The 27,274-nt window shown below is 49.7% G+C and overlaps 1 protein-coding gene across 1 annotated transcript in view; it reads right to left on the bottom strand.

Moving 5' to 3' along the window:
* Nucleotides 1-22,283, bottom strand: part of LARGE1 (LARGE xylosyl- and glucuronyltransferase 1) — a 526,275-nt gene extending 503,992 nt beyond the window's left edge. Inside the window, exon 1 of the mRNA XM_038550745.1 lies at nt 22,161-22,283. The gene's annotated coding sequence lies outside the window, so the exon portion shown is untranslated. The remainder of the gene's footprint in view (nt 1-22,160) is intronic.
* Nucleotides 22,284-27,274: the final 4,991 nt, after the last annotated feature.

Genomic DNA, 27,274 nt, shown 5'->3' with positions numbered 1-27,274 from the left:
ACAGAAGCTGACTTCATAAGGCCTTTGGGGTGTGGATCCCAACCTTTCTGTCCCCTTCACTGTGCATTGAGTAGGAATGAGTTGATGGCACTAAAGATGCAGTACGGTGCTAAGACCCATGGAATCCATAGCAAACTATGAGCCTGCCTCACTGGGTTCTCAAACTGGGCTCCTAGAAGCCAATCCCGTGGGCCTGGACTCCACAAGGCCAAGGCCATAAACAGAGTCTGTCACTAAATGGGGAGGGGCGAGTGTGGTGGTGTTTGGGATATGCCCCCACCCTTAGCTTCCGTCCACTTGACCTCCTGCTACATGGAGGCCCTCCATGTGCTAATCTCCTGGGGAGTTTTAGATGCCCCCATGCCCAAGTGGCACCCCGAACCAGTTGAATCAAAATTTCTGGAGGTGGGGCCCAGGCATCAGTAGATGTTATCCAACTTACAGCCCAGATGACTATAACTTAGAGCCAAGGCTGGGAACCACGTTGGACTCCTCATTCTGCCCACCAGGGCTGCCAAGGCTAACTGGAACCTCCACGCCTGACCACCTGGTCTCCCTCCCTATCTGAGCTTGAGGGTTCAGCTGTGCCCTCTACCCCACATTGTCCCACTGTGGTCCACCAGGAAGAAATTATCAGGAACCTCCAGGTGGCCTGTGTGCAGCAACCCTATTTTCCAAGCAAAACTGGGACACAGGACCTGGCAAGAATACCTCCGGTCCTCTTCCGAGGCAGTGAGCCCAGACGAGTGAGAGGACAGAGGACAGTTTCAGAGTTCTAATCCTGGTTTGGCCACACATGCTCTCCATGTGACCTTGGACAAGAAAATAAACCCCACTGCATCTTGGCGTGCTTCTGTGTAAATCAGGCATCATGACGGCCACCCCCCCCCCCCAGGGCTGATGGGAAGACACAAGGGGAATCATCAATCAAGGGTCTGACATACAGCAGGTGCTCAAAAAACAGCAGTGGCTCTTACTAATTTACTGCAAGGGAGCCAGTCCAAAAAGAGTTGAGATGCCAAAGCAGAGTCTCTGGGACAGTTTCATGGTTTATGGGGGACAATGAATGGGAGCAGAATATTTGAAATCAGAGCAACCCTAGAAAATCTGATTACCTGCATCTTGTATAATGAGCACAGTACCTGAGTGAGGCAAGATCCAGCTAAGCTACTGCCAGTGAGCAAGCAGGTGAGGGATGAGGAAAAGGGCCCACCTGCACAGGTGGGTGAGTTAGTACACCTGAGTCTCTGACGAAGTCCATCATCACCCTGAAAACTACTCTTCTTCTCGCCAACTGGGAATGTGTCCCACCCCTGAAACCACAAACCAGAGAAGAGTAGGAAGGAAGCATAAGGATGAAGGGGCTCTAACAACGAATATAACTGAACACAAACAGAAGACAGACAGTCTGCATACTCCCAGTGGACAGGAAGGGAAGATGGAGGCCTGAGGTTGACCAGGTGGAGGGAAAACTAGAATGGGATAAATCCAGACAAAGTCTCTCATGAGGCTCTGTGTTAGTTATCTAGTGCAGTGCAACAAATTACCACCTGGTTGGGGGCTTGAAACAGCACACACTTATTATCTCATGGTCCCTGCGGCTCAGGAGTCTGACCATGGCTTAGCTGGGTCCTCTGCTTAGAGACAGGCAAGGCTGCAGTCAAGTTATCCAGGGGGTGTCCTCCTGTGGAGGCTCTGGGGGAGACCTCCCTCCAGGCTCACCCAAGTCCTTGTGCAGTAGGACTGCAGGGCTAGGCTCCTTGCTGGCTGTGTGCTAAGGGTCACCGCACAGCTCCTAGCCACATAGGTTTCCCCAGCATGCTGACTTCACCAAGCCAACCAGGAGCACCTCCACAGCAAGTCAGCAGGCGAACCTAATCACAGAAGCAACACCCCATCACCCCTGCTGTATTCTGTGGCTTACAACAAGGCCCAGGCCCCATCCACACGGTGAGCAAGGGGTCATACAAGAGCATGAACGTCGGCAGGTGGGGTCAAAGAGAAACCCTTTTTTCTTCCACTGTGGTAAAATGCACCTGATAAAATTGACCACTGCAGCCATGTTTAAGGGTAAAGTTTGGTGAAATTAAATATATCCCCACGGTTGGGCCACCGTCAATACCATCTATCTCCAGAGCTTTTTTCATCTTCCCAAACTGGAACTCTGCAACCATTGAGGACTAACTGCCCCTTCACCTCTCTCCCCAGGCCCCAGCAACCACCATGCTTTCTATCTCTATGAATGTGACTCCCCCAGGTACCTCATATGAGTGGAATCCTAAATACCCAAGAGCAACATAACACTGTCAGCACCACTTCACCCTTAATGATGCTGTCACCCTGCTAGAATGTGCAAACTAAACTGTTTTTTTGCAGCACCCCACCTACAGGGGAGCACCCCACCCAGAGGTGCCCAGGATGCTGACCACCCCTGTACCAAACCTTCTGTACTCCTGACTCTTGCAGATCATTCTGCATATTAAAGGAGTCTTTTTCTGTTTGAGCTTCCTATAATTAGATACTTGGTCCCTTCCTGGTGTTCAGAAATGCTCACAGTGAAAGAGAGTCTCTCCCAACACTGCCCCAGAGGCCAAGTGTGGCTGCCACACAGCAGAGCGCCTTCCCCACTGACCAGACCTGTTAACAGGGCACCAGGAAAGGTCCTCCAAGAGAGGAAACTCAGGATTGGAAGAGACTTGGAAGTCTCTTTTCTAGGCATTTCCCTCTATCTCCTGCTTTGGGAATTCTCTGCCCAAACCTTAGCAGGTGAGGGGCAGTTTTGCAGGAAGGAGGGCAGTCCTTTGAGGAGCTCCCTTTCCCCAGAACCCAGGAGGAAGCTGAAATGAAACCTCAGGGTGACTTACGCAAAAGGAATGAATGAGACACATCTTTGTAAAGGGGCAGGACACCTCGATCAGAACACCTGCAGCCTTTAGGTCAAGCCTGTTCTTTCTGAAAACCTCCCACATCTACTTCTCTCTCTCTCTCTCTCTCTCTCTCTCTCTCTCTTTTTTTTTTTTGCTTGCCCCAAAAGCTGCAAGCAGTAAACTCTCATTGATGGTTCATGAAAACAAAGTCCTCAGGATTTGTTATTATGGGCAGAATAAAGGGTTCCTTCCTGCTGCCCCAAAGTAGCACAAGAAGAGAGCAGAAGGCAGGCCAGGCCCGCTGGGCCACCAAGCGGCCTGGGGGGCATGATGGGAATGCACAAGGGCTGCAAAGAAGTCCTTATCTCACTCCATCCCAGGGAAGGTGAAATCGGAGGGGGAATGCCAATGAAGCAGTGGATCTCCAGACAGCCAAAAATGTAGCGCTTTATTACAGAGTCTAAGTGACTGCAAACAGGCCATTATCAAATCTCTTCAGTGACAAAGCTCTGTGTTGAAGGGGACAAATAAAAACAAGTCCATTAAGCACAATAAATCACAGGGACCTGTCGTTGAGACCCATTATCCCTGGGGGATTAAGGGACTGTTCTCCTCCCTGCCTTCCAGCTATCGGATCCTGGTTTTCTCATCATTGTTTTAATATTGCAGCCATTACTCTCTGTGCCACCAAGAGCCTGCTGTTTCTCTGTAGTTCTGGGTGGCAAGGGCATAATTTGTTTTATGATTTGCTTGGGAGGGTAGCTGTTTTATATTCATCTTTAAAAGATGCATTCAATAATCGTAGCAATGAGACCCCGCTTAAAAAAAATAAATAAAACAAGACCCAGCCCTGCTATTATTCCTTCCAGCATCGATGTGGCCATGGCCGTTACAACCCAAAAGTTACCCAACCATTACCAGGAGGGCCAGGCCAGTTCTCTGGCAGATGGGGGGGGGGGGGGGGGGCAGGCACTTGACCAATAACAGCCTTTGTCTTTTTAAAAAGCCATCGAATCATGTGGAAGGTAGCCTGGGCTGGGGGGGAGGCAGCCAAAGAGGATGGAAGTCAGGGGACCAGGGTTTCACCATCAAGTTGGTGTGACGTTGGACAGGTCCCTTTGACCTCCCAGGCTGAAGTCTCATCATCTGTCAAATAAACCAGTTAGTCTACTCTTTTGGAGCCCAAAAGAGTCTGCATCTCTATAAGACACAGAGGGATGGTGAAGAACTTTAAGCCAGATAATAGTAGTTATATTTAATTCCTCCTCTCTCTTAACAAGATCATTACAAGAGTCATCTTAAGATAAAACCAACCCAGGGGATCCCGGGGTGGCTCAGTGGTTCAGCACCTGTCTTCGGCCCAGGGCGTGATCCTGGAGATCCTGGAATCAAGTCCCACGTCGGGCTCCCTGCATGGAGCCTGCTTCTCCCTCTGCCTATGTCTCTGCCTCTCTCTCTCTCTCTCTGTCTATCATGAATAAATAAAATCTTTAAAAAATTAAAAATTAAAAAAATTTTAAAAATTAAAAAAAAACAACCCACTGTGCAACTCTCCAAGACACCTCCCACTGGTTGGTTTCTTCTCCCATCCACGTAGAAACCTTTCCTCCTGCACCTTCTTCTCTGAGGAGTTATTTTCCAGGACAGTTCACTACAGATCCCTTAAACAAGTAAGTCGTCTCTCGATTCTGTCCAGCAGGAAGTGGACAGGAGGCCGGGAAGATAAAAGCGGCTGGGCCAGCTCCCCACAGCAGGACCTATTTATGGTCTTCCCCATTGGAAGAGAACAAGGCAACAAATGCTCTCGACTCTTCTGCAAGATGGCTGTCAACCCCTGCACGCAGCGTGGGGACGCCAAGGGTCCTTCCAGGAATTCCCATTTCAATGACCACATCTAAATATTGCCATGAAAAGAACACTTCTCACAATCTAATGCTTCCAAGGGTGGCACTACATGAAGACAGCCATATAACAAAATTAATCCCAGGACATCGTCACCCATCCGAGAGTCATGACATAAAATCTGTCTGACAGTGCCCAACTCTCAGAATACTCTATAAAGGACTTAAATTCAGAAAGGGCAAAAAAGTTACAAGCTCTCTCGTTGTTAGAAACGGAGCTGGGTTTTACGGATCATCAAAGCCCAATGAGCAGCCTCCTGGGACTGAGAGAGAGAATTCCTTCTAACCAAGCGGTGCCTTTGGCTTTGCAAAATTTGGTGTAACAACCCAATAAATACCAAGTGGAGTTAGATATATGGTAGCTTTTAGCCTCAAATGCAGGTGCCAAGTGTCAAAGGAAGTCGCTCTGCGTGCAAAGAGGACAGAGAGCAGGGAGACGACGCATCCCAGGCTCAAGGAAGCGCAGGCCATCCAGAACGAGCCTCCATGCGGGCAGGGCCTCACGTCTCGTCCTCCTCAAGCCCGTGCCCAGCACAGTGCCCGACACACAGATGATGCATGCTCCCTGCATGATGGAGGAAGGAAAGCAAAGGAAAGCAAAAGGAAGGAAGGAAGGAGGATGGAAACACAGCAAAGCCACATTGCTGACCGGCAGCCCCTGGAAACACCCATCCAGTACATGGGAACAACGTCAAGACTTACTTAATGGAGAAGTGAGATCTCAGCCCAGCTTGAGCACCTCCAAGGAAATATCTGGATGTACATGCCTTCAGACAGAAACATATACACATAAGCCTATACAAAAAGGAGTTAAAGACTCCAAATCCTTTCAATGTCTGGGAGGTGAGGGTTTTCAGGGTTGTCTTCAGTGTGTTTGTTTTGTAGCTTTTGTTTTTCTTACCACTGGAAGTTACTAAGACAAGGCAAAAGAGAAACACTCTGAAAACATTCTTAGCCTCTGCCCCAGTGAACCTCTTTTGAATATCAAAATACAACTTATGAAAACAAACCAATAAAGCTACCACACATTCCCATGCACTCCATGGAAGATTCAAGAGCCGGGATGGGAATCTGAGGATTTATATCCAAACTGTCCCGCAGGGCAGCAGCGAGCGGCCGAGTGGCCAGTGCGTCAGGACAAGGCAGGTGATAGCAGTCTCTGAGGCTGCTCCACCCTTGGGGCAGCGCTCCCCTTGCGAGTCTGCTGCCAACGTGCTCCAGGTTTCAGCAAATGCGCAGCTCGGATCACACATTCACACTCCCCAAAGACTTTTAATTGAAAAATCACACAGAGCATGTCATGTGCCAGGTCCAAATGCTGAGTAGGTACCAGAAACTAAGAATAAAACACATCTAACATCCAATAGGCATTCTGCCTCCATCACTCAGGGGATATATTTTCTAGAGAGCTCTCTGACATGATCATGTTTGAAACTTATGCTACAAGTGGGAACAGTTAACAGAACTTGTGAGGAGGAAAACTAAAGCTCAGGGAGTTGGGGGCTGAGTTGTATCCTCCCAAAAAGAGAAGTTGAAGTCCCAACCCCTGGGACCTCAGAATGTGACTGTATTTGGAAACAGGGTCTTTAGAGAATATTCCAGTTAAAATGAGGTCACGAGGGTGAGCCCCAGTGCAATATGACTGGTGTCCTTACAAAACGGGAAATTTGGACACTGAGCTATGCACAGAGGTCAGACAATGTGTCAACACACAGAGAGCAGGCCGCCGTGTGGACAGAACGGCAACAGCCAAGGACTGCCCAGTAACTGTCCAGGCAAAACCCAGAAGCTGGAAGAGGCAAGGAAAGACTCTCCCCTAGAGTCATCAGAGAGAGCCTGGCCCAGCTGACACCCTGAGATGGCTGGACTCTGGACGTGAAGCCTCCAGAACTGTGCGACAATATACTCCCATTGCTTGAGGCCAGCCAGCTGGTACTTTGTGACGGCAGTGACAGAAAGCCCCGTACGGAGACAGTAGGCCGCTTACCCAAGGCTGAGCTAGCCAAGGCACATCCAACAAGAAACCGGGCTGTCAGTCAAAACTTCCACCTCCTGTGTCCTTGTCTCTTGGGGACTGTGATCTGCTTCCCATAAAGGCAATCTCGAAATCAGTTACGGCAATCCACACTGGCATACGAAGGGGTGCTACCCTGTGGATGGATTTTTCAAAACTTCACCCTCCTCCCAGGGACATACCTATGCTTCGACCATATCCCACAGCAGAGGGCTTTCCAAAGCACTCAGGAGGGAGAGCTCAGGATCGTAGGTAAGCAAAGTCTCAGTGGGGCATTTTTGGGATTTGGACACCAAGAAACTACAATCTGACAAGCGGCTGCCTCCTCCCCACATCTTTCAGCAGGGATGTTCCACTACAAACGCAGGCAGACCAGACAACGGACACCCGAGCCGTGTTAAAACAGTAATTAGCGCAGGAGGGAGAACAGTGACAACCGCTCAGCAAGGAGAATCTGAGGCAGGCTTGTCATCTGCGGAGTTTAAAGATGAGCCCTGCGTGGGGATGCAAAGCAATTTCTGTTACAACAGCAGCCCTTTAGGGACCTGGGCAAGTTGACTCATAAAACCCCTCACTTGTGAACCTTGTGTCCTCAGACACAAAATACGGGATGTTGAGATTCTCTTCTACACACAGGCCGGACACCAACAGGGATCAAGGTCAAATGATCCACCAGCTCCAAGGGAAAGAGTAAAAAGAAACTGGCTTTGACCACCAGCTATTGGGCTAATGGAAAAATCCTGCCTCAGGGCAGCCTCCTGCCCACTCCCTAAAAATTCCTAAAACTTATTTCACAACCAAAGTCTACCCTCGGGGAATGTCCAGGAAGTTGTTACTGGAACCAGAACAACAGTGGCAGCTGGAGTGAAGGAAGCCAAAGGTCCAGATCCCAAGCATTTTTGACAAACCCACGACCAGTCCTCACCTATAAGCTGCCTTCCCTCTACACCTGTTAATGGGAAAAGCATACCCAAATAGCAAACTGAGTCAAACTTACCACCCTGCCATGGTGAGTCTGCATTCGCATAGTTGAACCTGTTACTAATCTGTGTTTTAAACAAGGTGGGTACGTTAATATTATTTTTCGAAATAGAACCCATTCACAGAGTTGCAGCAACTGACGGTGTTACGGGTTGAACTGTGTCTCCCTCTCAACCCACCAAATTCATAGGTCTAAGTCTTAACCTCCGATACCCCAGAATGTGGCTGTATTTGGAAACAGGGCTTTAAAGAGATGATAAGGTTAAATGAGGTGATTAGGGAGGGCGAGGCCCTAATCCAGTAGGACTGGTGTCCTTTTAAGAGGAGACTGGGACAACACAGATAAAGAGGGACCATGTGAAGACACAGGGAAACAACAGCCATTGGAGAGAAGCCTCTGAAGAAACAACCCTGCTGAGACCTTGATCTTGGACGCTTAGCCTCTAGACCTGTGGGGTAATAAATGTGTTGTGTAAGCCCCGCCACACACACACACACCCGCATCTGTGGTCCTTTGTTATAGCAGCCCACACACAGAAGTAATGGTCATTAAAAAAAAAATAAATCACAAAATACTCTACATCGGGGATTTGGGACCATTTCCTTAGATGTCCTGAAATCACCAAAGCAGGGAGAGAAGGTACCACTAACGTCACTGTGTCACTGGGCAGATGAGTATCTGAATATCAGTCAAAGTGTTGGCCAGTGGGAAGCCTACCCAGGAGAATAAAGGGGTTTTGGTGAAGGCATTTGTGGTCGGTTTGATAGCATCATAAGATCTTCAGGCTAATCTTCCCACTGAGCATTTGAGGGTCTCTGTCTGCCCAGCTTCTCTTAGGAACCACTCCCTCCCCACTCTCCGAGCATTTCAAACAGAACTCATTGCTTTGTCCCCAACCCACTCCAGGACTGTGGTCTCAACCCTTCTAACCAGAGGATGACCAAGACTTCCACCAATTCTACCAGGGAAGAGATGCTCTCCCTCAGAGGCAATGAGGTGGTGGGTAGGACGTAAGGCTGAGGACTGTCCTGCCCCCTGATGCGGACACTGCTTGAGAATGAAGCCGACACCCAAGAGAACAGAGCCAAGAGACAGATCAATGACTTCTCAAGGACTGGATCCAGCACCACCTGATGCTTCCCTCTACTTTTCAGTTACTTGAGCAGCAAAAGTCCTCTTCTCCCCCACCCCTTAACATCAGTGTGAATGAGGTTTCTACCCCAGGAGGAGAAACAGTCCTCACTGGAGCACTCTGCTATATACAATCAGATGTCTCACTCCACATATGAAAGTTTCATCAAAATTTCAAGTGTGGTTACATTTGACTAAAACCCATATAATTTCAAGGGTGCCTAATCAGGACTGCAAATATGAGCTTTCGGAGATACTGATGTCCCTGAAATTCTAAGGAAAAAAAAAATATAATATTTAGGTGCCTAAGGGTCCATGGCAGAAACTAACCAAAGGACAGTCTGCTCCAAACTTCAGTATCTTAGGGGGAAGTAGAGTACAATTATTGCGCTTTTTCTGAATTCTTGAAATTTGAAAAACTTGCACCACTTTGCCTATTTTTAGGCTGACGTCTGAAGTTTTCATCATAAACTCATTTCTAAGGACAGAATTCCCAGCACATTATAAACAGTAACACTTTAAAATAAAACTTTCCCATCACATTTTTAAACAGAATCTAACCATCTGAGACCTATCATTCATTTTAAAAATTCAGGAGCAAATTACATTTTTTTGAGAGCTGAAAAATTTATATCATTCCTTAGCACAAAGGGGCCCAGATGTCCTGTTTCTAACCCCAAGTGTAAACAGGCGAGAGAAGGTACAAAGGGGCGCCCTGTGGCAAAATGCGCACATTAGCAGAAGGTTCCCACCCACCCACTTCCAACAGTTACTCTGTTTGGAATGTAATGGCCCCTTGATAGGTTTGATACTCAAGAGCAGTGCATCAGAGGGAGATTGGTGTTGGGTGAGAAATGTGCTTTTATAAAGGGGGATGAGGGGTGCCTGGGAAAATGGAAGGATGATCCATGGACCTGGGAGGAATGGTCTCAGTCCAATTAATTTTAGGGAAGAGTCCATATGCAAGGCTGAAAAATCTGAAAATTTATTCCCTTAAAACCATCCACACCTGCACACTCTATGGAAAGGCTTCATTCATGTATCCCCAGGTGTCAAGGCACCTGGGCTAGTGGATCACAGGACAGAGATTAAGAGGAAATGTTCTATGGGCAGACCTGGTATTCAGTCTCTGGCTTTGCACTTGGGTAAAAACCACATCTCTGCACCTCAGGTTCCCCATAGGTAATATGAACTGCACAGAGGAGAGGGTTGCAGTGAGAATCAGAAGGCTTCATGCATGGAAAGCATATCTCCTAAGCACAGAAGAGGGACTCAAGGATGATTGCTATCATTTGTTATCACCATTATTACTGTTACTGTTATTTTAAATACTCTGAAGCACAACTTGCTAAGAGTCCTCCCCTATACCATTCATTGGCTCCCATCTCCTTTTCCAATCAGAGCACAAATTTCCAATGAGAGAAAGGAGCCAGGTGGACAGAGAGTTCAGGGAAAATGGCCTCAGGTGATGAGAGGGTTGGTGGTTACCTTCAGGGCCTCTGTAAGCTTTCTGAGATCTCTGGACAGGGCTGCAAAGACAAAGCCTGTAGCCTCGTCCTCTGCCCCTAGGGCCATTGGTTTCCTTAGTTTACTAAGTGCAACCACCAGAAGCCAGGAGTGAGGAGCCCGGAGTGAGGGAGAGGAGAGAAAATGTGGGTAAGCTCTAAATAATAACACAATTACAATAGCTAATACTTACCGAGCGCTTTCTGTATATAGCTCTGTCCTAAGCATTACACACACATTAACAGATTTAATGAGCTCAAAAATGCTGTTTCAACAGGAGTTATGGATAAATCCAAGCAGAAGAAAAAGGAAAATGTCAATAAGTAAGAGCCAGAGAAAGCATCCCTCGGTGTGTATTAAGTCAGACTACCACTGGAAAAGCAGCAGGGCTTCATGGACCATGAAACCAATGCCGTGCCAACTGCAAGTTTATAAAATGTTGTTGGGGCCTGGATCACACACGCCCTCTGATAAGCCCAGGGTTCATCTATCACTCTTCTGTGATTCGCTAAGCAAACCTATTTGTGCAGCACCAGTGTCTGGCTTACAAGGGCAGCGTGATAAAAACCCAGATGGACCTCACAAATACTAGCAGCAATCCTAGATAGCCAACAGAAACACACTGGTTATCCAGGGAAGCGTCTTTGAGCACTGGGGCTGAGCTTCCCCACAAGTTCATCCAACCTCTGCAGCCCCATCACTATCTCATAATCTCTCCATCAACCACAAGTGCCACTCTGCAACTGGTTCTCTACAAAGGATGTCAGATGGTGTTAAGCCTGGTAAACAGAAACCATGGTCAAAGACTCCATCCAGCACCTCGGGACCAACAGCACAGCCAGAAAGAATCAAACACTTGAAGACAAGGCCTCCTGCGGCTTGCGGAAAAGAGCTGACCTTCTTCGTCAGGGTTTTAAAACGCCCAAGAGGAGAAGAAAGAGGAGGCTGAAGATCAGAGAAAATGGGGAAAGCAGAGAAATGCAAAGTTAGGGCAGCAGAGAGAAGAGGGTGTGGTGAGGGTGGTGGCAACACAGCTACACCCAACAGGACAAGGGAAGCAGCAGGGACATGCAGGTCCTTCAAGAATACCTTGAGAAGCCCATGTGCACACACACACACGCACTCTGGAATCCTCAACGTTCAGCAAGGAAGAGCTGTTATTACACCTGGACGGCAAATGAAATCCAAAATATCCAGCACTGCCACCGCATGGAACACACAGCAAGGTCCAGGCAACGTGGTAAAGCACTGAGGATCCCCCAGTCCTCAGACGTGCTCTTTACTGAAAGGCTCGCACACTCTGGCCAGGCAGCCAGCTTGGAGACCTGGGAACACAGCACAGAAAGTGCAGGAGCAGAGGCCAGCAAGGGAAATGGCAGGGAGGCACTCAGGGAGAAACAGAGGGGTCCTAAGTAGATAGAGAGAGAGCCCATCATGCAGAAGAGCTCTGTGCACAGGTTGGCAGGTGTGGGGAGTGGGGGCAGGGAGGGGAAAGAGGTAGGGGCTGCAGATGCATGAAGCAGAGGGAGGGGGAGATGTGGCTGCAGAGAGAGGCAGGGGCCAGTTCCTAACAAGCTTTACAGGTCCTGATAAGAAAATTGGAAGTTTTCCAGTGGCCAAGAGTAAGCCTGTGAGGGTAAATACACAGAACATTCAAGAAAAGCCCTTTTCTTTACAGATTAAAAATAAAGGCTCTCTTATCTATGAGAGAGCCTTGCGAGCCTATTTGAAAAACTCTGTTATCCAGAATGGCCTCCTCTGAAATTCTGAAACCTCTGCAATTCTTGTCATCTCCCAGCAAGGCCTTCCTCAGGCACAGAAACACACCAGTGGTGAGGGAAGCACAGCACAGCTTCACTTTTACGGTAGATTGGGAGCCCAGATGTCAGAGCTCCAGTCGTTTTCCTCTCGGCCCACGACAGCTGCTTTAGGAACCACTCATGAGGAAAAGAATTCTCTGTTATTGGGTGTCATCCAAGGCTAGGAATAAGGTTGTTCTATAACCTTGGGCTCATGTGGAAAAAAAAACAAACAAACAAACAAGAAGCGCTGGAAAGCACATTTTCACCCAAGCCCCATCCCCATGCTCTACCCAGCTGAGGAAGAAAGCGCTACTTTAAGAATTGCTGTTACTTTCACAAGTAAACTTTATTTCAACAAGGCTGCTTTCCAGTGGGCATCTCAGACTTCGGTACCAATGATTGGGATCGGAGAAAAGCTCAAAAGCTCCTCTTGGCTTCCATCCCCAACCGTACCAGCTCTAGCCCTGTGGTCTCCAAAACTCCATGTATGAACTATGGCAAAAAAGCCTGTTCAGTGGCCTCCCAGCTTCCTCTTTCCCTACTCCAAAGTGACCCCAATCCTGTTCCTGGGCTCATCTTCCTAAAACAGAGCTTTTAATACATCAGTCTCCTGATCAAAAGCCACCCTGCCTTCCGAGAGCCCATGGCCCCCAACCCAGCTTGCCAAGCTCATCTCCGGCTCCCTGCTAACAGAAACCCAAGCTGGCTTATCCTGTAACCCAGAAATATGTACCTGTGGACCTAACCTGGCCCCTTGACCTCCCTGTAATTCTTCTATTCAGATTTATAACTATCCTGCATCCAAAGACCCAGCTCAAACCCCACCTCCTGAGTTTAAGCAGCTAAAGTAAACTCCCACCTCTGAGTTCCCATCCAGCTTCAATAATCCACAACCATTAACTGTATGTACTGCTGCAGTTTCTATTCTTGCTCTCAACCAGTCGTTTGAATCTTCTATTGTTGCTTAACTTATCACACATTCTTTAAATCTCTCCAACTATGTTTCTCGAGGGCAAGGACAGCAGGCTTTCAATTTAATTTCATAAATGATTGTTTAGGATTCCTAAGTGCTAGCAAGACATACCCATAGGTACATGGATGCGCTAACCAGGCCACAGTGCCTAAGGAGCTGACACTCAAGTGGGGGAATAAGGAAAGTATCTGGACACGGACGAGGCCAAGCAGAAGAGGCCACGCACAGTTGTCGGCATTTGGGAGCAATGCCTCCTCCCACGTCATTCTTCCATCTCCTATTCACCAAGATCCAGATCGAATACTCTCTTCTTTGACTCTCTCAAGCATAATATAATGCTACCCAGCACACTGTGCCCACTGTCCTTCGTTCGCGCTTTCATTACCACTTGCCTCCCTCACCAAGACAAGGCTACTGATGATAGCAGGTGATCTCACCTCCGTCTCCCAATGTCAAGCCAAGACCTGCACATCACAGGTGTTTAGTGAATGCTGTCTGAGGAGTGTTGGCTCAGGCAGTGAGTGGACGTCGAATGAGTGAAGGGAATGCCATCAAGGATAGACAGGGTGCCCGCCCGGGGCCTATTGACAGGAAAGATTTTGACCGGACAGAGAAAGGAGGGAGGAAGGAGGAGTCTGATCCAGCAAAGGGAGAAGCAGTAATAGGCCCAAGTGGGGAAAACAAGGGGCATTTTTAGGCAACAGCCAATAGGCCAGGACTAGAGAAGACCTGCAAAGTCCCGGGGCAAACAGCGAGTGTAGACAGGCGGGGAAGCCAGGACAAGGTAAGCACTGAGACAGCAGGCTGAGCTGAGTCCTGGCCCCAGGCTTCACAGCTGTGTGACCTGAGCAACCTCAGTTTCCATACCCCAAGTGGGTAAGAGTGCCCACCACATATAGGGTGCTGTCAGGCTGAAATGACACGGAAAGATCCAATGAAAGGGAGCCTGGCACCAAGGAGGCACTTGAGGAACACGCTTTTGGGTGTGGAACAGATGATGCAGAACGACAAAGGGAAGGGGCTGAAGACAGACACCTAGAAGTCACAGGTGTGAGAGGACAGAGCCTAGGGCCACTGGGGAGGCCGGAAAGCTGGGGCTCTGGTCCTGCCTCCCCTCAGGATCATTCTCTTTATCTCTCTGGCCTTAGCAGCCACAGCTATGAAAGGAAGGTGTTGGTCGGATGGGGTCCAAGGTCTTTCCCCACCCTGGTGGGGTCCCCACCCTGAAGCTCTGCTCCTGGTGCAGAGAACTTCCGACATGGAAAAGCCAAGCAGGGAGTGATTCATGAAAACAGAGAAAGGCAAAGAGATACCAAGATGGCAGTGGAAAGGTCTTCCCATGGAGACAGAGGGCTCCAGCTGTCCCAAGTGCCCCCCACTCCTCCTCCTCAGAGGGAGCCACACGCCCCAGCTCCACACCCCCACACACTCCATAATTCCCTCCCCAGCACTGGAAACAGCATCAGCAACAATCCACGCTTCTCCAGCATTTTCCAGGCCACCTGGCATGTGCATTTGACAGGCTTTAGGGCACGCCCATTCGTCTGGTGCCAGAAAAGTCAAAATCCCCACAAAGTGAGAGCAAAGGAAAGCCGCCACACATTCCAGTACTGCACTCCCCTTGCCTTGTTACAAAGCCATCAGTGTTTGAACCACAACAATGACCCCTAAGAGAATTCATTTTGCTGACCTGAAATGTCCTTCACATTTTTAAAATAACATCTTCCTGGAGAGGCCTCGAGTCTGTGCGTCTGCTGGTATTCACTCGCCCTCCTTCCCTGGCACCTCCCCACCGCAGCACTGAAAACATGACCGCTTGTTCACTCATCAAACAAATTGTTCCATGAGGACACAGGACACACTACTCATTTCGTGCAGAACTACTAAGCTCTGGGCACGAGGCCTGCAGGAGGGGGAAAGCCCTACTCTGCTGATTACTCTGCCTGCACCCCTCTTGGCTCCTGAGACAACCAGGAAATGCCATTCCTCCCAGATGAGAGCTGACAACAGTCAAGGAGGCTGGTGCACACACAGTGCTGGCGTATCAAGGGTCTACGCAACTGTTCTAGGAGCAGAAGGGGCGAGCGGGTTTTCCCCAGGAGGCACCGACACATTAACCTTCCTCAATAATAAACAGGTGACCAAGGTATCCCAGGCAAGCCCTAACCACAGAATCATACTAGAGAGCCCAGGATTCCCTGCTGAATTTTAATTTAAAAAAAGAAAGAAATTCCCACATGCCCACTTCTGCCATAAATCCTCCCAAATTCTGCTTCCGTGGAAAGATGAGCAAGCCCTGTCTTCCCAATTGGCCTTGGTACTTCAAAAAATGACTCTATGATGAGCAGACCTCTCCCGGTAGTCAGGGCTCCATCTCCATCTTCATTTGTCACCCGTCCAGAGCACAACCCCATAATGTGACAAGAGAGGCTAAAATTACCGGGAATATGGCACTTTCCAGTCTAGCCCCGGCCTGTGATTATCTACAATGCCAGGATGCCCCCAAATTACCTCTGGAGCCTCAAACACCTTACATTTTATTTCATTCCTAGAACAAGTTCCTTTCCAGAAACTTTCATAAGAGATAAAGGAACAAAAACCCCCAAAAGCCCTAGATATTGCAGTTGCTGCAAAGCAAGAGCCAAGAGGCAAGCATGATTCTATACATTTCCTACATTTATCACCTCTCCCGTATACCTAGGCAGAAGCCAATTAATTCCATGTCTGCAATAATGAAAACTCAGAGTCCTAGAAACTCTTACCAAATTTAATTTTTTTAATGTTTTTTTTAAAAGATTTTCTTTATTTATTTGAGAGAGAGAGAGAGAGAGAGAGAGAGCAGGAGCGGTGGGGAGGGGCAGAGGGAGAAGCAGACCCTCTGCTGAGCAGGGAGCCCAAGAGACTTGGGACTCGATCTCAGGACCCTGAGATCAGGACCTGAGCTGAAGGCAGATGCTTAACCAATTGAGCCACTCAGGCATCCCATGACCTAATTTACTTTTTAAACCACCTCTGTTCTTGATATAGTCTCAGAGGTAGAACCTCAATGCAGGAGGTTGAGGAACTCACGCAGGTGGGTCATTATGACTGCTATCTCCAGAAGAAGAGCAGTTAAACAAGTAAATCTGCCCCCAAGTAAGTGGGTGAGTGAGAGAACACCAGCTGCTGGTTAGTGGTTATGAAAGGCGATACAACTACCAGACTTTTTCCAGTAATACAGTTCCGTATTAGGGTCCTTGGCAGGTTAACCTGTGGAATTATTTGTTAAAACATTTGAAAAGTTTGTATTAAAAAATATCCTTGGTTTCATGTGACAGATGAGGCTCCCAAAAGCATCCATCATGATTGCCTTAACCAAATAATTTGAAATACAATAAAGGAACTAGCAATTTAAAAAGGTCCTTTTATGAATCCCTTTTGTAAAATAAAAATCTTTGTACCCCAATTACTTAACGTGTTTGCCTTTAAAATCAGATTTTATAAGCCAAATTCTGCTAAAATAGGGCACTTCTAGACTTAACTTCCATACTGAAATAAGAACGTAAAAATAAATAAATAAATAAATAAATAAATAAATAAATAAATAAATAAACCCTCAGATTTACGGTGCACTCACTTCAGATCTCCTCTTTCCAATAAGCACTGCCCTCTATAGCCAGATCAATGCCTGAGTAGTGAGCACCCTTCTTCCTAGAACACAAATGTGCAGGCATAAAATTAAATTGATTTTCTTTTTCCCCCAACTTATACATCTACAGGATTGCTTTTCTGCATTCATTTTTCTTCCAAACATCCCTCCGTTCAGACTCACCCAAGAGCTTGCCCTACAAAGTAAACTGCTCCCCCAACCCTGGACCAAATGAAAGGGTTCCCTTTTCCACGTTAGAGTACAGGCTTTGCCAAATCCCCAAGAGACAACTGGAAGAAAAAAAAAAATCAAAATTTTCAGCATTGCTTTTTATCACAACATACTTAGTTCTCAAGTAGTTCTCAAAGAATAGGTAACATCAAAACCAACTTGTTTTCCTATTATTTAAGAAGTTAGCGGGCAAGTTTGGCTGCTTATGCGTGAATAGCCCAACATATTAGAGAGAGATCAGAGAAATACAAGCAACACAGCCAAGACTTCATGCTTCATTTCTTCAGCATTGCCTACCTGTGTTTTATATTTCAAGGTAGAGTATACCTTTGAACTGGTCACAGGCCTCTTCCCATTTCAGAGCTAGAAATCCTAAGTAGTCAGAGCTTTGCCACTAACTCAGGCAAACCCATTCCCTCTCTGGGCCCTAAATTCCCAGTTGCAAGGTAAAGAACTCAAGTATAGAGACAACACTTGCAGCCCAGAAAGGTCATGCAATATTCCAATGTCACACAGCAAGTTAGCAACAGATGATGCAAGACTAGGCCCAGATCTCCTGATTTTACTTAAATCACCCTGCTTCCCACTTAATGCAGGTAAAGATGATACAAGGAACACACACACACAGAGCCTTCTTTTTCCTCCACTGTCTGGCTCCTATTTCTGAAAAAAAACTAAATATATTTTCCCCTGGGGCTCACTCACTGCCGCAACTCTGATTTTCCTTTCTCCCTATCATCCTCCGACAGTTACATCATTGCTTTTCTTCTTCGCTATACAGTCTCTTCATCCCACAATGCACGCACACATACACACACGTACGCACAGGCACACATACACATACACACACTCATTCTCATTATTAAACTCTTCCTTTGCAAAAGCAAAGAACGTTGAGGCCAGAACTGAAATGACTCAAATACGAGAACCTTGTTCTAGTGTAAACGTGGCCGTAACTCTACCCGGAATCCGATCTGACAAAATGGAATGTGTTCTCCCAGAGAAGGACTTTGCTCCCCCATACTATATCATCTCTCATCTAACACTGTCACTTCTCCCACTGCTGCATGATCACATAATGAAAGCCCCAGATGGAATTCTCGTACGCAAGAGGGCAGACTTATATGGTTGATAAGGGACCCTTTCTTTATTTGCATTGCTAACAGTTTTTTTTTTTTTTTTTAAAGAACAAGCAAAGTGCTATATGTAGAAGGATAAAGAACAAAACAGAAAACCCCTTTTTCTGTTTTTGTTAACAATGTGGAATAATCAACTAGTACTCTCGGATCTTATCCAGACACCATTCTTGTCACCATCTGAAGACATGTAGCAGGAAGTTAGTCCCCAGCTCAGAATCCTATCCAATTATCTCCCTTCTCCCACCAGGCTTCCCCTCTCCCAGAACATCTTCCGGCCACCTTAACTAATGACTGTTCTCCATACACGGGACAGATTTCAAGGTTTTCACGCTATTCTTGCTACCTGGGACTCTCTTCCTTCTACTCCTCTGGTAAACACACATCCTTTGCACCAACCTATACAACAGCACTTCGCTCATGAGAAAGGTCCTCTGGACTTCTGCTTCCCTGAACTAAATGTGAAACCTCTTGTAGCCTCCCATGCAGAGCATGGCATCTGCCACATAATAGATGTTCAATTATTATTCGTTGAGTTAAAAGGAGGAACATCTTCTGAAATACATTTAACTTATGATGGAGCTGCCTACTGCCCTCCAAATGCCAATGTGGTCAGCGAGGAACAGAGCACCCGAGTATCTCTCAATGTCAAATGTTCTGGAAGACAGTAGCAAAGCCTCAACAGCACTAGTGGGTTCTGTGAGGTGGCTGTATGACTCAAGTGTGTCAGTGGCAGGGTGGCCTGGGGCTTGCAGTCCCCTGCGACTGACTCATCCCTCCCCCCAACCTTGCATGCTCCCTACTCTCTGACGACTCTGGCTCCAAGATGCCTTCCCATCATTCACAGACCCTACCGTAGACCAGTATTCCACCTCAACTTCTTATTCTCCCTCTGCCACCTGGTGTCCCTGACATTCACATGACTTCATTCATGCCTTAGGACGACAGTATATATCTTTTCTGGAACCAGTTTTCACAAGTTGATGCTCAGTGGCAAATTTAATAGTATTTTCCTGCTCCAATCTCTTACCCCTTGGCTATACTGTGCCTATGAGAATCAATCTATAAAGCTTTAATAGCAGAAATAAAGCTTTATACTGACCATTCTCCTTAGACCACAACAATAGTTCCCTTCAAACTACCTAAATATGCACTACACATATGGGTAAAAGATAAAAAAAAATGCAGGTCCTACCAGACCCTGAGTTCAGGAAAATGTAATAACTAACTCATGCAGGTTCACAGGTTCCAAACACTGAATCTAATTCCATATGCTGAACTGGGGCTTTTAGAATCCAGTGAGACTTAAATCTTGGGGACATCTGCCCTTTTTTGGTGCCAGTATTCTGAACCGGGTAACCTCTTCTTGGACTCTGCCTCTCACCTTTTCTGTCTGCCCCCCGCTGGAGTCGGCTATGATAAGACACATACCACCTAGGTAAGGAAAGCCTGGGCAATGGGGCTTTTCTTTTTTTTTTTCCAGCAAAATAGAATTATCTTCCAATTCAACTGGAAGAAACCTAGACGCTAATGACTTAATGCTGTTAGAAGTGCAGAGAGCATCTGAGACAAAAGTGCAAACCACACCGTCAAACGTTAGCTGTGTGTAAATACAACATATGTGTTTTTAAGGGATGACGGTGAGAAATTTGGAGTTTGACGGAGTTGGTTCTAGACTCCATTTAGAATGGATGATTATATGTGATTTTATGAAGACTGCAGGTGATGTGCAGTCCAAAACCAAAAAAAGGCAGTTCTGATTACAAACCTTTGGGGGAGAAGTTAGCATGGCCTACATGCCCAAAGGATGGAGCCTGCAGGAGGTTCTGTCCCCCTGAAATGTCTAGCCCTCATTTACTCAGAACTTTGCAGTTAGCCAGTCCTGATTTGCCCGACTGACACTTTAGATGTGATGAGGCCCATCATTCAAGCATCTGGGATCCACTCATTCATGCAAGCATACAGTAGGTACCAAAAAGTCAAGCTCATGAGCCCTAAAGATAAACCACGGCCTTTTGTAACATGGGTCCTTGTGTTTTCTTCCTTGGTGGTGGAAGAGAAAACTAGTCCCCCTAGTGTCGTCCCACTGTAGGTGGCTGAAGGATGGAGACACTCCTGCATTCCGCATCCACATTAAAGCACAGCTCAGGAACCTCCACATCCTGTCGAGATGCAAGCCCTCCAGGACCTACGAGGAGATGAGGAGACGAAAACCTTGTGCTTTCATTTCCAAGGCCCTTATAGTTCTGGTTTAAAAGACAATGTGATCTGCATTACCTCACACGGAAAAAGTTAACCCACAAGCCAACACGCTTCACTACGTGAAGAAAAAGGACCCACACTGGTTAGTGGACGACTGACCTCTCCAGAGTGATCCAATCTTTGCTCTGAAAACCTATCTTACTAGGTGGATTTGTTTCCTGTCCTTGCCACTACTTGAAAACCCACTAACATCTAAATCTTGACGACTTCTGCCTCTCTGCTCCAATTAGTTTTCTTCCTGGTATGGAATTAACAGGGCCAGGCTCGATAAATGTGTGTTCTCCTCAAACAATTTTCACTGAAGTGAAACACTCTTGAAATATAAAGGTACACTAAGATGTGTGAAACCTTAAAGCCAGGTGTTGTTTATTTATTTTTTTTTTAATCCCCAGTGAGGACTCATGCCCGTGAGTAATTCATTCATGTCACCCATTTGTGAGAGATGAGAAAAGAAAACACCACTTATTCCTTTCCTGATTTAGAACCTTCCCTTGTCTTAAGTCTACCGAAGCTGACTCCTGGGGAGGCAAGGCGAGAGAGGTAAGGAGAAAAATGAGCCTGAAGTGACTGCATCCACGGAGTGAATAAGCACTTTGGGTTTCCACCTGTGTCAGAGAGGGGACCGAGCCACATTTTGGTGAGGTGACCTCCGCACCTGCCACCCCACCCTCACCCCCCAAGAAGAAAGCGGGAGCCTGAGTGCTCTCTTGGGGAACTTACATAAGACCCTGTAAAACTTCCTGTGACATTCACGGAAAACGTAAGCTGCTATTTTGCTCCCTCAGGAGATCATTTTAATGGACTGAGTGACAAAATTCACGGATTCGGAGTTCAACAGAAACCTGCTCAACCGAGGTACACCGGCTCGGGGACGAGAAAAAAATCCATCCCCATTAAACAGGGTCACCCGGGGGATGGATTCAGTGTAGGAGAGACAATCTGTTCCCTCCTAAGTGACCCATTTAAAATCAGATTGTTCCAGGGAAATCTCATAGGTTTAATAAATTTCAAAGTGGCAAGGACAGCCTTGTAGGACTGAGATGTTAAAGAAGGTAATAAACAAAATAACTTAAGGATGCTCGAACTTTGGAGTCAGCCACTCCACCCTTCAGCGGCAGAGACGTTCACGGGAATGGCTGGATCGCTGCACACTCATCACTCATCGTAAGCAGCTTTGTCTAACAGGACGGCCACTCTGCTTAGGTTTCCTCTCTACGGATATCGCTGCCACCCAACTACTCTGTCCCAGAGAGGGCCCTGGAAGCCGTGGCTGCTCCCCCGAAATCGCCTCGACTGTCTACAACAGGAGCAAAGAAAAGTTCTCCAGAGCATCACACCAGGATAGGCAGGTGAGGATCACCCAAGGGGGACAGCGAAACACACAGCAGGTCGTCGTCCCCCCCCCCCCCCGCCCCAAGTACGGATGCCCAAGCTGAGAAGCTGCGGGGACTGGGGCAGGAGGGTGCGAGACCGCGGCGCACCCCCTCCCGGTGTGGACGGGAAAGTCCTCCCCGCGCTCCGGGCTGGCAGCCGTGTGCCTAGGAGCGGGCGGTGGGGGCGTCCGAGACCCGCGGGCTTGCACCCCAGCCGCCCGGGGCCGCGCGCCCAGGCGGCCGAGGGGGTGCCTCGCGGGGGTAGCAGCCACAGGTTCGGGGAACTAGTCGGGCGCCGCTCAGCAGGGCGCCCCCGCGGCGGCTCTCCGACCCCCCCCCCCCCCGGGCTCTTACCTTGGCCGTGACTGCCGCCAAGCACCGGGAGGCCGCGGAAGAGCGGGGCGCGCAGGGCGTCCGGGTCGGGGTCCCGGCGGCGCTGCCCTAGTTCAGGCGGCGGGGCCGAGCGCGGACTTCGGGGGCGGCCCGCGGCGGCAAGGGCGGCGGGGAGGGTCCGGGCCGCCCCGGCTGAGCGCCGTCCCTCCTTCCTCGCCCTCCGGCGCCGCTGCCTGGCGCTGCTCCCTGCCCCGAGGACTCTCCCCGCCGGGGGCGCCCCGCATGGGCAGGGGCCTGCGTCGGCCTCGGGCTGGGTCCGGGGAGGGGGCGCTGGGGAGAGCCGCGGGGCGGCCACCGGGCCGGCTCCACCCCCCGCGCTCCCCGCCGCTTCGCCCCTTCAGGGCAGGGCCTGCCCGCTCCCGGCCCCGCGAGGCGAGCGCGGCCGCGCCCCCAGCGTCAGGCGCCCCGGCTCCGCGCGGCGGCGGGGCAGCGGCGGTCCGACCGGGCCGGGCGCCGAGCACGGCGGCGGAGAGGCTGAGCCGGCCGCGGCGCCCCCTCCCCCCGGGCCTGCGCCGCCCGCCCGCCCGCGGCTCCGCGGGGAGGCGGCGCTGGAGAGGGCCTCGCCCCGGCCTGGGGCGCGGGGCCGGGGGGCGCGGGGCCGGGGGCGGCGCCCCGGGAAGGTCACCGGAGCGGAGGCGGGGCGCAGCGCGGTGGGTGCGGGGAGCCGCGGCGGGCGGCCCCCGCTGCCGCCGGGAGCGCTCGCCGGCCTCGGTCGCCGCCGCCTCCGAGACGCGCCGCGCCGGCTTCCCCGAGCGCCCGGCGCTCGGAGCTGGGCGGCCGCTGCAGCCGCCGCGGGCAGCCGGGCGCCGCTGGCCGGAGCCGGCGCGCGATCCCCGCCTCCCGCGCCCGGCCAGGCGGGGGCCGCCGCGCGGAGGCCGGCGGGGGGGGGGGGGGGGCGAGCGGGCGGGCGCTGGGGTCCGGGCTCCGGGCTGGCCCCGCCGCCGCGTGCCCAGAGCGCCGGGCTCGCTCAGCAGCTGCAGTGACTGTGTGTCTGTGTCATGTCTGTGCAGCTGGGGGGGACCGCGAGCCCGGGCCGGGCTCCGGGCGGGGGCGGGGCCGGTGCGCGCCTCGGCGCCCGCCCCCACCCCGTGACGGCGCGGCCGGCCAATGGCGGGCTCCGCAGCCGCGCGGACCGAGCGCCCGCCCCCGCCCGGGCTCCGCCCCCCGCGCGAGGCTCCGCCCCCCCGCCTCTCCGGCTCGCTCGCACGCGGGTGGAAGCAACACCCGGAGCCGGGATCCCGGCCGGGGTCGGGATGGAAGGGTGCAAGCCGGGAGCTCCCCGCCCTTCTCCCCCCCCACCCCGGCCGCTCCCGGCCGCCTCGGGCTTGGCCAGCCTGGCGGAAAGAGGGGGAAGGGAAGAGCCACGGGTCCGCAGCTGCCGCTGTCGAGACGCCGGCAGGCTCGCAGGGCCGCGCAGCCGGTCCACTCCCCCTGGTACGAAACGGCCGTCGTGGGAAGTAGGAAGTTTCCCCGCCTCCACTTCTACTCGGGTCGCCGCTTCTCAGCAAGGTGGCCAGGGTACGGGGCAGCCGGAGGCTGCGAGGAGCCACGAGGAAGGGCTTTGACAGCATTACTGGGGGCTCTGTATCCAAGAATCCGATCCAGGGCTCCCTATTCTTTCGGGGAAACTGCATTTCTCTGCCCCCTCCCCACACACACACACGCACACACACGCACACACCCTTGCACGCACAACACGCCCCTCCCGGTCCTGATTTCATTCTTGCTCTCCCTCCTGGCACAAGAACCCCGCGCGCGACATCCCACTGAATGGACTTCCAGCCTCCCAGTCCTAAAGCCCAGAGAGGGGCGCCGAGAGTCCTCCGAAGCTCCGAAGCTACGGAAGGAGTGGGTGAAATCGTCTGGGCAAAGGGGGCGGGAGGAGGCCTGGAGAGAAAACCCGAAGGAGGAGAAAGCAGGCCGGGAGAGGAGGAGGACGCAGAGGGATGGGCAACTCTGCCTGGGAGACCGGGGCTCCGGCGTGTGATCCAGCTCCCGGGTTTTTCCTCAGCTCGTCCCAGGGCTTCTGGGGTCCCCTTCCCCCCCCCCCCACCACCGGGTCCCCACCCCTCCCCAACCTGGCGGGCGCCGGGTCCCAGACTCGCCACTGCGCGCCTCGGTCTCCCCGCCCCAGGGCTTAGATGAGGCCGCGGGAAGCCCACCTTACTCCGGGAAGGGGCAGGAGAAGGATGCAAAAGCAGAGATAAAGTGCAAGGGGGGGGGGGGGGGCGGGGGGCGGGGGTGCATAAGGAAAGGACGCGGAGCTCGGACTGCGGTACCGACCACACTCCCCAGAGGTCAGGCCCCCCGGGTCAGGCCCAAGGGTTTCGGAGGTTTGGCCCTCCGGTCCGCTCGGGACCCGGCTGCCGCCAAGTAACCCCGCTCTCGGCCTGCAGCTCGACCCAGCCGGGACCCTTCCGCCGTCCCCTCCCTTCCCTCCAGCCTCTTCAGGCAACGACCCCCCCCCCACGCCCCAGCGCCCCCACCCCCACCCCCGTGCACACCCCACCCCTCGAGCACCACCCCCGGCTCTCCCCCAGCTCTGGAGTGCTGTTTACCTATTCTCAGCGGCAGACCGAGCCGAGGAGAATGCAAAAAGAAGGTAGCGGTTACACAGCAGCGTCCCCGGCGAAGAAGTAAGAAACGTTCGCTCTCGGAGCTTCAGAAGTTCACTGCGAAGCTGGGGTCCTGCCGCCTTATCACGGCGGGGATGAGCCTCACCCTGCACGTTTGCACCGATAGGAGATCGTATCTGGTTCTGATGTCAATGTCACTACCGTGTCGGAGAAGAACGTTATATGATAAAATATTTTCTAATATCCTCGAGACCATTAAAGTGTCAAAGTTTAATGCCAATCCTTGTAGCTCGAATGCTGCTCGGTTCTTCCTCTGACGTACAGCTCTGTTCTAGAAAGCGCTGAAAACAAGGGGATCATTTTTATTTTTTGCGGGTCGGCCGTCCTTCCCACTCTCCTTCTCCCCTACTCCAGCCCCCGCCCTGGAACCGGGTAAAGTTAAAGCAAGAATTTGGGCTTGCTTTTTATTCATTGCTTTGCCTCGCTTCATTAGTGGTGTAAAATGCATTATTATAATACATTAGCATATTAATAAGGGTAACGTGACTGAGACACTCAGTACCCTACCCAGGAAGGAGAGGGAGACCTGAAATTTACAAGCGATGGAGAAATAAAGGAATAATATCAGAAACTGAACTAAAAGATAAGCATGTGGTAAAGAAACGTCTCCATTATAATCACCCAAGTATAGTGCATTCTCTAGATTGGATTTTAGAAAGAAAAATATCACCATAGAGAGAGAGGGAGCAATATTCACTCTGGTCAATAAAACACATTGAAGATATATTTCATTATTAGAGGATTTCACAAAAATTACTTGCATCAGTCAATAGGCACCTTAAATGCACAAAAGCTTGGCTCTATCTGTTCAGTGTTGCAGTGTTTTGAACTCAGTGGCATTTCTAATGTTCTAAATGATAGGAATGCTGTCAGAGTGAAATATTCCACAAACTGAGCCTTTCTGTTAGTTCATATTATGTGAAGCCCCACATTAAAAGAATTCCTTTGCCCACCAATGGGATGGATAGGTGCGTTAGTGTGTGTATGTGTGTGTTAAACCTAAGGGAGAATGTACTTACCTATGAATTATAGTATAGCCCTTTGACACAAACCAGGATATAAATGTCTTAAAGGATTTCAGCTATGACATAATATAGTATGAGGAATGCAGAATAAAATATGTAAGGTGATATATCTGTTATTTCTAAAGATTCTGCACTGCTTTTGCTAAGAACTGAGAAGTGAAAAATATTGAGCCCTCTAAACCAACTGTTATATATTTTTCTCCACACAGTTATTGCACCTGTCACAGGAGAGATTCAGAAAGGTCTTTAAAAAAAAAAAAAAAAAAAATCAGGGTCAAGGAGACCTAATCCTAATTAAAAAAAAAAAAAAAAAGAAAAAGAAAAAACCTGTCTTAAAATAGCCACTAGGGGGCCCTAAAGGCATCTCAAAGAGGAAGTCGGGAGACCTGCTGTCACCTCCGCTTTTCCTGGTTTCATTTTCTGTGAACCTCAAGGAACTGGAATGGAATAAGAATATGATGCAAAGTCTGGAGGCAGATTGGGTTTTACATCTTAAAAGACCAGAGTCTCCCTCCCCCCAAAAAAAGTAAAATAAAATATTAAAATTTATTTTAAAATATAAGACGAGTCCCATTTTCCCAATTCTTATCTTGCCTCCAAAATATCATCATCATAATAAAGAATATTGCACTCATCCAAATGAAGGTGGCCTGATACTTTTACCATCTTAAAGTCAACCCAATTACTTTTACTATTCCAAATAGAACTCATTTCTAAGATTTCAGAGCTGTTTTCTGAATGTTTTGAAAGGTGTTCAAGTGCTAGGTAGAGAAACCAATGAATCCTTACAGGAGTGATGTGAAAACTATACAACCTATAACAGCAGGGCACCTGCCAGTCAACTTATGGGAAGTCAGGTCAGCCTTGGGGCATCCACGCTTACAGCAGAATCTGGGGGGCCTGGTAGGCCAAGTACTAATTCTTTGATGTTGGGTTCTGGCGAAATGGTGGTGGGAGAAAGGTATGATTTTGGGAGACGGCTATGTCAGCTGAGGTAGAGAAGTAGGGAACCTACTACTTCAGGGGGTACTTAACAGCCACTACGGAAGGATTTCAATATTTTAATAGTAATGTTACATTTGCCAAACAACTGCAGTATCAGACCTGATCATATGTAAAGCTGCCCAAATCATTTTGTAGACTTCAATATCTAGCAATCAAATTTTCAAGGTTTCAGAATACTTAGCACTCACACATGTTCTTCCCACATCTTGCCAGTAAATAAGGTTATAGTGTCCTTATAAGGATCAAGAATCAAACAACACTCAGGGTGCACAGATATAAAACCTACTAGTTATCCTTCAACCAATGCTGGAGAAATATCTGCAAAAGGTGTTCTATCCAGATGCATTTCAACTGAAAGTATAAATGCATGATGTGGAACATCCCTCTGTCATTCAGGCCAATAATCAAA

The sequence above is a fragment of the Canis lupus genome, chromosome 10 (genome assembly GCF_011100685.1).
Source record: "Canis lupus familiaris isolate Mischka breed German Shepherd chromosome 10, alternate assembly UU_Cfam_GSD_1.0, whole genome shotgun sequence".
In the NCBI taxonomy this organism is placed as follows: domain Eukaryota; kingdom Metazoa; phylum Chordata; class Mammalia; order Carnivora; family Canidae; genus Canis; species Canis lupus.
Note: the sequence above shows the minus strand (reverse complement) of the source record. Positions and strands in the feature narration are given on the sequence as shown.